Source organism: Sesamum indicum, linkage group LG8 (genome assembly GCF_000512975.1).
Source record: "Sesamum indicum cultivar Zhongzhi No. 13 linkage group LG8, S_indicum_v1.0, whole genome shotgun sequence".
Taxonomy (NCBI): domain Eukaryota; kingdom Viridiplantae; phylum Streptophyta; class Magnoliopsida; order Lamiales; family Pedaliaceae; genus Sesamum; species Sesamum indicum.
This window is the reverse complement of record NC_026152.1, coordinates 8,484,863-8,497,357: the sequence shown is the minus strand read 5'-3', so window position 1 is coordinate 8,497,357 and position 12,495 is coordinate 8,484,863.

Here is a 12,495-nt window from a genome sequence, read left to right as displayed (position 1 = left end):
TTTCCCAGAATTCTACGAATTTAAAAATCAACATTGGTAAAAATCCATGTCAACTTTTGGTAATGAAGAGATATTTTAGAGGAGGGATAATTACGTTTACACCCCCTCATAATTGTCTTTTTTATATAAATTATTTTTTCCTTTTGAAAAATTAGAGAAATCATCTCTGACAACCTTTAAAATTCAATAATTTTTTAAGAACAAAAATGCCCTTAGGGTGTTTTTATAATTATCAAAAGGTAGAAAGAGTATTGAAATATATCACTTGCATAAATTTATTTCATTTAATAAAATTATTCTTTTAATTTGAAATTTTTATTTATTATATTTAAATTTTACCTAATGGTGGAAGAGTGTCAAAGTAATATTTATGAAGATGAGTAATATGACCCTATATTTTTTTTTATTATTTATATTGATTTCAATTTTAATTTAAATTTTTATCAACTTTTTTTATTGAATCTCTATATAAAATTACACCTTTTAATAATTAAAATATTAAATTATTTTAATATGTAATAAAATTAGTTAACAAATTATAGGATTAAATTAAAAATTATCTTGTATAAATTATTTAAAATTATTAAAATTAAAAGATTAATTATCTTCTATTTTTATGTATAACTACGCTTTAATAAAATGAAAATTAAAAGTAATTTATGTATTTTATATAAATCAAATTAGAATTAAAAAAATAAATTAATTTATTTATTAAAAAGATATTTTAATAAAAAGGGGGTTAAGGTGGGCATGGCGGTATACCTGGGGAAGAACGGATAATTTCTTTTAATTTAATAATTTAAAATATCATTTTAATAAATAAATTATTTATTTTATTAATTATAATATGATTTATATAAAATACATAAATTACTTTTATTTTTAATTTTAGTAAAGTTTAGTTATAAATAAAAATAGAGGATAAACAATCTTTTAATTTTAATAATTTTACTAAGGGATAATTTATATATTAATTAAATAATTTAATATTTTAATCATGAAAAGCTGCAATTTTTATAGAAATTTAACAAAAAAAATAGCTAATATTTTAATTTATATTTAAATTAAAAATTGCTATAAATAATAAAAAAATATATAGGGTCATATTATTCATCTTAAAAAATATTACTTTAGGCCCCCTTCTACCTTTTGATAATTACAAGAACACCCCTAAGGTCATTTCTATTCTTAATAAATTATTATAAAGGTTGACTTAGTCAATAGGGGTATTTTTGGATATTAAAGGTTATCAGGGGTGATTTCTATAATTGTTTAAAAGATAGGAGTGATTTGTATAAAAAAATAATAGATGAAGGGTATAAAAGTAATTATTACTTTGGAGAAAAACATATATTTGAATATTTTAAAAAATAAATTACATTCAGCAGAGACAACTCAAATTTCCTATTTGAATGAACTGAACTAAATCTTATTTTTTTAAAAAAAAATGCCATATGAATAAATAAACACAGCTAAAAATAGTTATATAGAGACACTTATAAATTACCAATTAATATGATCTAACAAAGAGAATCCCACAAATAGATAATTTTTCTAAAATTATATTTGGATGGATAGATTTTGTTTTTCAAAATTAAAAATAGTGAACTATTATTATTATTTTTGAATAAATTAATTATGATCATTAATATTAACAATATCAGATAACTATACCTAATCAATACCTTCTATTAAAGTATAATAACATCTTACACATTGATAAAATTTGAATTTAGAATCATAGAAGTTTAACTTTACCAATTTTGACCTTAGCAACGATACATAAATTTGAACGTTTATAGATTTCAAAATTTCTTTATATAAAATAATTTAAAATTCTTTCACCATATCTATTCATCTAATGGGACCAAAGAAAATATCTATCCTACAATCATGCAGGAACAAGAAGCGCACGAGATAATATTCCAGTACAATAAATATCCTCGGCGCCAGACAAAAACATATCTCTGCGATCCACGTTTCACGAGGCTATTGGCCAAAAACAAGAACGTAGGCTTACGTGTCAGGACCTCGAACATAGATTGGCTGAGAGCATATCCAAAAGTCCTTTCCATTTTTTTAGAAACACGCTTATGTCCAAAGGTCGGAACGATTCCTGCATCACATAAATGTTAATAAATTTATTGTACGTTTGTCCAGAAAAGAAGCCGTGTGTGATTTATTCTATTACGTAATAATCACAAAAAATAGAAAAAGCGCTTTATTCGTCACGTCTCTTTTCCTCAAGCGGAAAAAAGGAAAAAAACGTGCTATTGAATGACGATGGTCCACAAATGGGACATCTACTGTTCATATATATAACACCATACAATAAAGACAATATGTCACATAAAAAGAAAGCATTAAATGCAATTTACTCCTATTATATGAGAAATAAATAAAAATTTTATTGATAGAAGGTAATTTATTTTATTTTTTAAAATACTTAGAATAATTTGTTATTTTTTTTCATAAAAGTTTTTTTTATTTATTTAATCATATCATAAGGTGATAAATTGCATTTTTCCCTTAAAAAAAAATTCTTAGAGCTCGTCTACTTATTTTTATATGATAAGTGATAATTTGCAAGAAAGCCAGAAAATTCATCTTCGAAGCTAATGAAAAATCTTATTAGCTTTAATTTCTAAGAAGAACTGAAATAATTAACTCATATCTCAAAAGTAAAATATATTTCAGAAATAATTATTCGTTATCCCAAATCACTATTAAAAGCAATGGGCATAAGAAATAATTTAGAGAAAAATCTTCCATCAATTTTTCGTTCTGTATTATCAATTTCCTTGGATTTTTTTGGGCTTTTTTTTTCCTTTAGTTTTTAAAAGAAGAAAAAATATATAAAAATACAGATTTTGGCCCTATTAATAAGGGTAGCAATTTTGATCATATTAAAATTAATTTTAATAGTTTGTCCTGTTGTAATTTAATACTGTTGTATGTATTAGTAATAGTCATTTATTTATAAGGGTATAAAAGTAATTTCTATATATAAGACACATGAAAACCACACCCTACTACACTATAAAACTCTCAATTTATCACTATAGATACTCGATATATTACTTTTAAACCAACTTCACTATTCATGACTTGATAACTCTATGCTCTCTCTCTCTTACTACGAACATTTGATAAAAAAAGAAATGTGTGTCGAGTGTAATTGTTCTGTTAAACTTCTATTTAATCCACAACCAAATTAGTATTTATAGGATTAACCTCCACGGTAAGCATCACACCACCATGAGGCCCCTTCAAGTGGCAGTCATCCACCCCAATGATGCGCTAAAGTCTCATAGAGACCCTTTGTTCAAAGCATTGGATCAGAAATGAAAACCAATTGAATTTTGAACTTTTTAATTTTCATCCTCAATACCTTATATAATATTGGATGCAAGGTTTATTTTTCTAACCTCTTCAGTATAATCCCAAAGCCAGTATATCTGGATTTCTCTCAAGTTTTTTCAGTGCTTGTCGTTTAGCACTATAGGCTTGATCCTTAATACATAGTATCTCAATTCATTTATCACATCAACCCTAAAGACTCTAGTTGTTTGATATATCTTTCAAGCAACCATATGTTATTTATATTTTTCACATGAAAGGACAATGGCCACGTATGTTTAGAATTGTAGTATTTAATTAACTTGGAATCTACATTCACTTTTTTTCATTCACAACGGTTATTTTCCACTTTCATTCATCCCTGTATACATTGCATACGTCATCAACTTGTCAATTTTGTAAACTTTAAGGTTTGTTTTGTCTTTATCGCGGATTGTTTTTCTAAACTTATTTTTTGTAATAAAAGTCATCCTCAATTCAAATGTAGGGTTATACACCTCCGCAGGGTTGAAAACAGGTCCCATCGGACAATCTTTTTTTCATCTAAGTCATTGTCGTTGTCTACTACATCTCTGTCCCATGAATCATTGCTAAAATCATTTTCTTGACTCCATTCGTTACCTGGTTTTTCACATCATCTACATATTTTTCAAACGAAACATCATTATCCCACACCAACGTCTTACATGTCATAATCACTATCTAATAAAAACTTTGAAACCGGGAACCCATCAACAATCTCGTTTGCATCATCGTAACCCTATCATTTGAGTTATCCACCTCAATCCCTTTCCCTTTATCAACCTGAACTTGATATTCACAACCCCATCAGGTTGAAGTGCTACATAATGTTGGGCTCAGGAATTGTTGGGTTGGGTTTTTCAAGATCTTTAAGAAGGTTGATTTGTAGATAATTTAAGTAGTCCCGGTTTTTTTTTTTCTCCCTGGCATGCTCTTCTTTGTTTTCTTTTGGGCTTTCTTGTTTGTTTTTCCTTTTGAGACTTGGACATTCTTTGTACATCTTTTTATTTTATATAGATGGGAGGGGAACTCAAAAAATCTCTCATTGGGCTATATATTTTGCCTTTTCTTTCTAAAAAAAAAAAAAAAGGAGGCAGGTTCACATTCCTTTGCTTCAAAGTATCACCACTATTTTTTTCTTTTACTTACCGTCTTCAATAACGATTTTATCCAATTATTTCTCAACAAAAAATAACATGAAAACAAGCTCTAAGGGCTTGTGTGTTTGGGCGAAACACAGAGAAAAAGTCCTGGGATTTTGACGTCGAATGAAATTTCTATATTTTTTTTTCTTCTATTCTATTATAAAATGGCTTATGTGCAGAACATATGACCTTACTTTTCCTTCATAAAATTGCTGACTTGGCAAACTTAGCTAGGTTGGCTTCCCCCTGCCCCCTCTGGAATCAATGAGAAAGTTGAAAAAGTCATCTAATGTATCCACGTCAGTAACATGGTCCTAATCCCCAATTTAATCATGTCACTTGCACAACACACACTTTTGTGGTTAATTTGTAAAATTCCAGCGATTTTTATCAAATTGCATTTTTTTTAATTGCAAGACCAAATTAATGTCAACATGGTCAAATTGCCAACCCTCATACCTATAAGACTAAAATTATATCTTTTTTTTCAAAAAAACAAGAAAAACAACTATCTCGTTGTTTTTCTCTCGATATGCATCACCTTCCAACCAAAATTATGTCTGTTGTTGTCCATCTCCACCATGTACCATGCACCTCGCACATAAATCTAGCATTTCTGCCACCACTTCACAAACCAGTCAACTACTGCTTCACCATATCCGACATCCTCTCAATCGTGGATTCTTCTCCATCTTTGTGGTCCACCTCTAGCACTATGCGCTACCTCCTAGCCGCCGCGCTTATGCTTGTTTATGTTTTTCGTTTTCAGTTTTTAGTTTGTGAAATAATACATAAAGTGAAAATATGTTTGTTTATATGTACTCTTATTGGAATGATATTGGTTTGACGCCAAAGTCCACTGTAAAGTACAATCTTATTAACTAATCCGAACATATTCTTGTTTCACATGAAAAAGTATAAAAAATTGAAAATATCTATTTTCCATTGAAAGGTGAAAACTAGAAATGAAAACATAAATAAACAGGTTTTCGTATCTCAGATAGCAAAATGGATTGGGTTGGATATGCCCAATCCCACCCCTAAAGGTCGGATGCATTATCTGGCCATATCAGTTATTTGTCCTAAGCTAATTAGGCAACCCTCCATAAAGAAAAATAAATGCTTGATAAAAATAAATTTGAGGCTCAATCCACCCTTATCCAAGTTAATGGGTGTCAAGATTGCTGGAACCAAGGCCCGGTACAATCACCAAACAGAGCAATAATTAGAGTTTGCAGTAGCAGAGTTTGGAGTTCACGTGAAGTAGAAGACGTGTCTCATTAAAATACAACTTTATTAGTAGTTTAGCACTTTGTCTGTTTGTTAGTTAAACTATTATAAGTTTTTACCCAAGTAACCGTTAGCAAATAAATTGGCTATTTAAGTACTGGTAGTGTAATTTCTTGAATAATATTATTTTCCTTAGTGACTAGTACGTAATACAGAAGTTTTTGCAATGTTATTCTAGTCGGTAGATTTTGAGCATGGTACCAGAGCCACCAGAATAATAGTGTTCTTCTGATACTATATTTTTTCCTGATTTAGAAATATGTATTCCTTTCTCCTTTCCTTGAATATTCTTTACGGTTTCTACATTAATACCCAGACCAAAATGTCATGAAGAAGTAATGAAAGTGGAGGCGCTACCACTGGTGAACAGAAAACTTTAGTCTTACCCGAGAGACTGAAATTTCATGGTGGTGATCATCCTAGAATGAGCCTAGTTTCAGTCCTTCTTGATGGAAAAAATAACCTTTCTCGGAGCCGAGCAAAAACTTGATTTCATTGGCGGCACTTGTGGAAAACCTTTAGGAAGTAAAGACAAAATAAAGCACTGGGAAATAGTCGATTATATGGTATGTCCTGGTTACTGAATTCCATATCCAAAGATATCGCTGAAGCCTTTTGTATTCTTCTTCAGCATGAAATCTGTGGCAAGAATTGGAAGTAAGATTGGAGAGGGCAAAGGACCTATGTTATATGAAATTCAAAGGGAGATTGCATCTCTTACCCAAGGTGAAATGACAATATCTGGCTACTATATGAAACTCAAGAAGTTGTGGGATGAATCGATTCATTTCACAACTTTGTCACAATTTTCTTGCGGAGCTAGTAAGGCATTATCTAATCTCAATGCATCTAAATCAATTGATGCAATTTTTTATGGAGTTGGGTGATGCTTATTATCTTGTGAGAAGCAGGTGCTTCTAATAGATACTTTACCATCTATTGGGAAAGCTTACTCAATGTTCTTGAGGGTTGAAAAACAAAGGGAAGTTCAAGCAAGTCTGTTACATGATGGAGCAATGTCTGCAAACTTTAATGTCACAGGAAATAGGGAACCAATTGAGGTGTTTCAAGAAGACCAGGTTTTGTGGATAAACAATCACAATATTGTGATCACTACAAATGAACTGGACACACTAGAGAATCGTGCTTCAAGTTGGCAGGGTTTTGAGAGTGGTACAAGAGTCTAATGGAGCAAAAAAAGAACACAAGAGGAACTACGAGCAAAGCTAATAATGTTGATTTGAAATTGATGAAGGTAATTCACATTGAATTAGCTACATTTTACATGACCTTAGTGTTTCATTTCCTACTCCAATTCCTCTCTTCTGTGAAGACAAGGCCTCCGTTCATATCACATTGAATCCAGTATTTCATGAGAGGATTAAGCATCTAGAGATAGACTGCCATATTTTTCGGGATACGTTTAAAGTTGGGTTTGTTATTCCAACTCACATTACATCCAAAGATCATATGATTGATATTTTCACAAAGCCTTTAACTGGACTAGCCTTTGTGTTTATGAAGTCCAAGTTGAACTTGGTTTCCTTATCCCCAAGTTCATCTTATGGGGGGATGTCAAGATTGCTGAAGCCATGGACGCTAGTGCAATCACCAAATAGAGCAAGAATCAGAGTTTGCAACAGCAGAGTTTGGTGTCCATGTGAACTAGAAGACATGTCTCATTAAAATGCGACTTTATTAGTAGTTTGGCACTTTGTCTGTTTGTTAGTTAAACTATTGTTAAGTAAGGTTTCTCCCCAGTAACCGTGAGCTGATAGATTGGCTATTTAAGTACTGGTAGTGTAATTTCTATAATAGTACTGTTTTTCGTATTGACTAGTCCGTAATACAGAAGTTTTTGTAATGTTATTCTCTTTTACTTGATAGATTTTCAACACTGGGCAAAGTAAACGAGTTCTTATCTATAGCTTCAACTATTGGTCTTTGCGGTTGTTCTCAAGCTTGGTTAGGATGACAACCTACAGCTTTGTAGTGGCTCAAGCAAGACCAGGTTCAAGGTGCGAGCCCAGCACTAAAGCTCAGCTAAGGCTAAGACCAGGCACTGAGCAATCTGGGGATTCTTACTGCTAGGTTCCCATCAACCTCAACTTCGTTTGTCAGCAATGTTGCTACACAACTAGCTTGACACCAAGTATATATAACTGTCTTCATTTATTTATTTTGATGTATGAAAAATGCTATCATTTGTGTTAATAATTGGACGAAAAATATACATGAGAACTAAAATTAACAAAATTTTCAATTTATAGGATGCAATAGAATTAAAAAATTGTAACGAAGGTGGCTAAATTGGAAAACACCCTACATATAGGACCAATATGCAATTTTCCCAAAAGTAACCGTTGAATTACGGTGTCTTTTTTGGTGGTTTGTTTTTCTACCTCCAATATATAGGGTGGTGTTAATATTATTATTCCACTTCTTTTTTTAAAATATCGTGTTTAAATACTTCATCTAGTATTGTAGAATTGAAATATAGAAGATGTCAAATGTTGCTTGATTTCTTTTTTCTTTTTTTTTTTTTAACAATAAGTCACTTGTGCATAAACGGGATGTGTGGCATGGACCCCCATTTATTAAACTCAAGAAAATCGTCCACGCACAATCTAAAAACAGTAAATGAAGATCAGTTCTTTTATAAATCAAAACTATTTCTATCTTCTCTATCTAAATAATCTACAAAACTGTTTGCAAAGAAAAACTCCCCCCACAGCAAGGAACATGGGCTGTTGCTCACTATTCGTGAGCATAAACACCGTCACAATAGAAACGGAAATTAGGCTATCAAGACGTATCAGCGTGGCCAGATGACCCTTCCCCTTGCTAATATTTCCTTTACGGATTCATATGGGGTAATTTACAGTACTTAATTCATTTTCATATAATTGTTTTAATAAAATGTGTTGGCTCATTTTGTTGTTTTTCTGATTATATTTATTAATATTATCTTGTAACTGCTTAATCAGGTAAAGTTTAAAATAATTTCATTTCAGATGAAAATAATTGTTTAGCAACCAAACCATATGTTGATGATTAATAGAAATTACGTCTTGCTACGAGGAGTAATGAATTTTTTGCTTACTGGTTAGCAACGAATATTTTTATTAGTAAATTTTCTAACAAAATTAACAATAAAAAATATTCAATATTAAAATCATCGACGAATTAATTTCAACTTGTCAAGCCGCAGGTCAGTAGTGGCTAATTAGGCCGGTTGAGCCTGCCTAAAACCAATAGAATTTCCTTGGGTAGACCTGGTTTTAGGTTTCCGGCCCATCAACCAATGTGGGGCTTCTTGGTGCTGGGTGGTTCATTAGTCGACAATCTGCTACCCTCAACCAGCTTCAGACCATGTATGTATAAGTGTTTTCATTTATTTAATTTATTTTTTATTTACATCATGTTACATTGATTATAAAATTTATATTATATTAATATGTGATATATATTTATATTAGCGTAGAACCCATGTAAATCTTTTATAATATATAACATAATGAAGTCGATTTAGTAAAATATTTTTTTTTATCATTTTTAAGATAAAATATAGTAGTTTTGAATTTTTAATCTATCTTCGCTTCGTCTGAGTACAATTATTCCGTCACTGGTCCTTGAAAAAATTGGGCATCTCGAGATGCTAGGCAAAATTGCTGCAATCTTGGGAGCAGGATTGGATTTTTTGGTGGGTCTCGATGGCAGTAGGATCAATGGTATTCAGCGTGAAATTCGTTAATATTTAGATCTAAATATATATATTTAGTGACCAAAATTCATCTGCTGGTTCTTTTCAAGTTGTTGGGTCCAAAATAAATAATTATAACGGTTATTTATATGTAGAATTTTTTTAGAAATATAAAATTATATCTTTTTTTCAAAAAAAATTATATAATTATATTTATATTCTCTTCAGAATTTCACTATTTATATCTGATCTCCTTTTGTTAAAGTTTGGACAAAACATGTTGATATTAGTAAAAAATTATATAAATTTTTAATTGTATCCTTTATTTAACCTTTTCATGTAATAATTTCGTACATATAAAAGAAAAATCATAATGATATTAACCTTACTTCATATACATCTATATTACATTAATCCCTTTATAAGTACAAATATATCAATGTTAAATGCGGGATGAAATTAAAATTTTTGGTAATGTGAGCACTTTTCATCCAAATCCTAACGAAAAATGTCAGATATAAATGCTGAATTTTCAAAAAGAGTGCAAGTATAATTTTAATTTTTTTAATAAAAAAAATATAATTTTATATTTATGAAAGAGGTTTAAGTATAATAAACCCAAATTACAAGGTAGCCTTCCATGAGGCTTGAAGAGGTCTAGCTATTCCTCTACCATTTTAATATAACTTTTTCATTAATTTTTCCTTTTCTCTTTTCAATACAATTTTAATTTGTCCAATCATAACATACATTCCCAAAAAAAGAAGAAAAATCACTAATTTTTAATTTAGAAACAAATAAAACAATCAGTAATTATTTTATCTATACTTATTATTAAAGAAGCTCTACACCCTTCGTCCGTGTCTCGCCTTTTTGATGTTATACAAAAAATTTATATCTTTTAATGTTTAATTTTCAATTCTCCTAGATAGTATTATTATTTTTATTTTGATTCATCATTTTTCCTCTCTAATATTATATTACTATTTTTTCCTCACCACTTTCTTATAAATCTAACATTCACTTATTTTTATATATATATATATTTAATTAAATAATAAAAGTTTCAACATATTTTATTTTAAATAATATTAAAAAAATTACGCACATACCTCCCATAAATTACTCATAACTACACTAAATTATGGATGCATTTTAGCACGTTAGTTCAATAAATGCTAGATCCAATGGTATGAACCTGAACACAGCATATTTTGACATGTGAGAAATAGTCTCATTTTTGTTAATTTGTAGCTTACCATAAATGATATGCCTAACTCTTAGAAATTTAAGACCAACAGTACTATTTCTAAGTTGTTAGTTGAGCTGCCGGGCCGTAAGATTTAAATGTCCATTAATTATTTTACCTAACTTTTGTCCAAGAGAGGACGATGCTATCAATACAGCACAAAATCCCCGTCTCTTGATTTTCCCCGTCTCAATTGACTTTTCTCAGGGAAAGGAAAGCAATGTGAATATGAGAGTTCAAAAACCCGTCTCATCAACCAAACGTGGAGGGCCCCTGAATTTTGCCAGACACTTAAGATCAAATTAAATAACGACTTAAATTAGTTGTGTCCGACCTGCAGTCGAAAATATCTTCAATATCGTTCAAGATAACTTGAAATAATTGACGCATAAGTCGTCACATGTAATTTTTCCGTCAATTTAGAGAAATTAATACCAAATTTATTCGACTGAAACTTCAATTGAATAAAGATTAGAATTGCGAATGGTTTAATTAGAGGACAACAATTATCACCTCATGATATATAGAACTATAATTGTATTGTTGGCCAAAAGAATAATTCATTCTTATTGGCTTGATTAAGCAACATATATACTCGTGCTCTTTGTGTCCGTACTTCCCATCATTCTAGGAATGATAATTTATATCCACACCTAACTTGTCTTGAGGTGGACCCCAACATTATTCAGTAACGCTTTCTAGTGTTTGATTGATGAGGAGTGAGGACACACATTATGAATTTTCAGCCATACTTAATTTTTTGTTGTGGTTGAGTTGGGCCTACCTACATTAGATTTTGATTTATTATTATCATTAATTATTATAATTAAAAATAAAAAAGATTATAGTGAATACTAATTAATTATAGTTGAACATTAGTTATTAATCATTATTTTTGTAAGTGAGGAAAAAATATTTGCGACCATAAATATTTTGGCTATATATATATAAAGCAAATACTGATTAATAGTAAAATTTAAGTTTTTGAATCGATTTTGTCTGACCATGATAAATATTATTGATTTACTATGATTTTAGATCGTAATAATTTATAGCGTAGAAAATAATTAATTTTTTTATAGTGCTAGAAAGAAAAAACACTTGTTGTTCTATGATTGTAGGCCATCACCAAAGGGTATTCGCTTTTTAATATTTTTATGAGTAACCATGCGGTAGTATTTATATTATTGATTTGAGGTAGATATAGAGGTTCATTTTATATCAAATATTGTCTCCTCCAATTATTGAGGCTCAAGTTTTACAATTAATACTTTAAGGATTTCAAATGCAGCACTTTGATATTTGAATTAGAAAAATCGATTTGAAAATACTCAATAAATAGATAAATATGAACAAAAATATATATTTGGGATCAGAAAGATTGGAGGATTTGTAGATAAAGTCTACTTCAACCAATCACATCAAGAAGTATAGACAATTAAGTTACACTAATCAAGAATAGCTCGAATTATGGGAAAAATCCAGAGACCCCCCTGTGATAATAGGAATATTCAAAAACCCCCCTATGAAAATTAAAGTATCAAATACCCCCCTATGATATAAAATAAAGTTCAAAAAACCCCCTCCGTACAAAAATTGGGCCACACGCGCTTTGACTGCGATTTTTCTATAAAAATACCTTTTTTTTTTGACATTTTTGCCCTTCTCTCACATTTAACATATAATATTATATATATGTATTTAAGAATTAAATATTATTTTATATA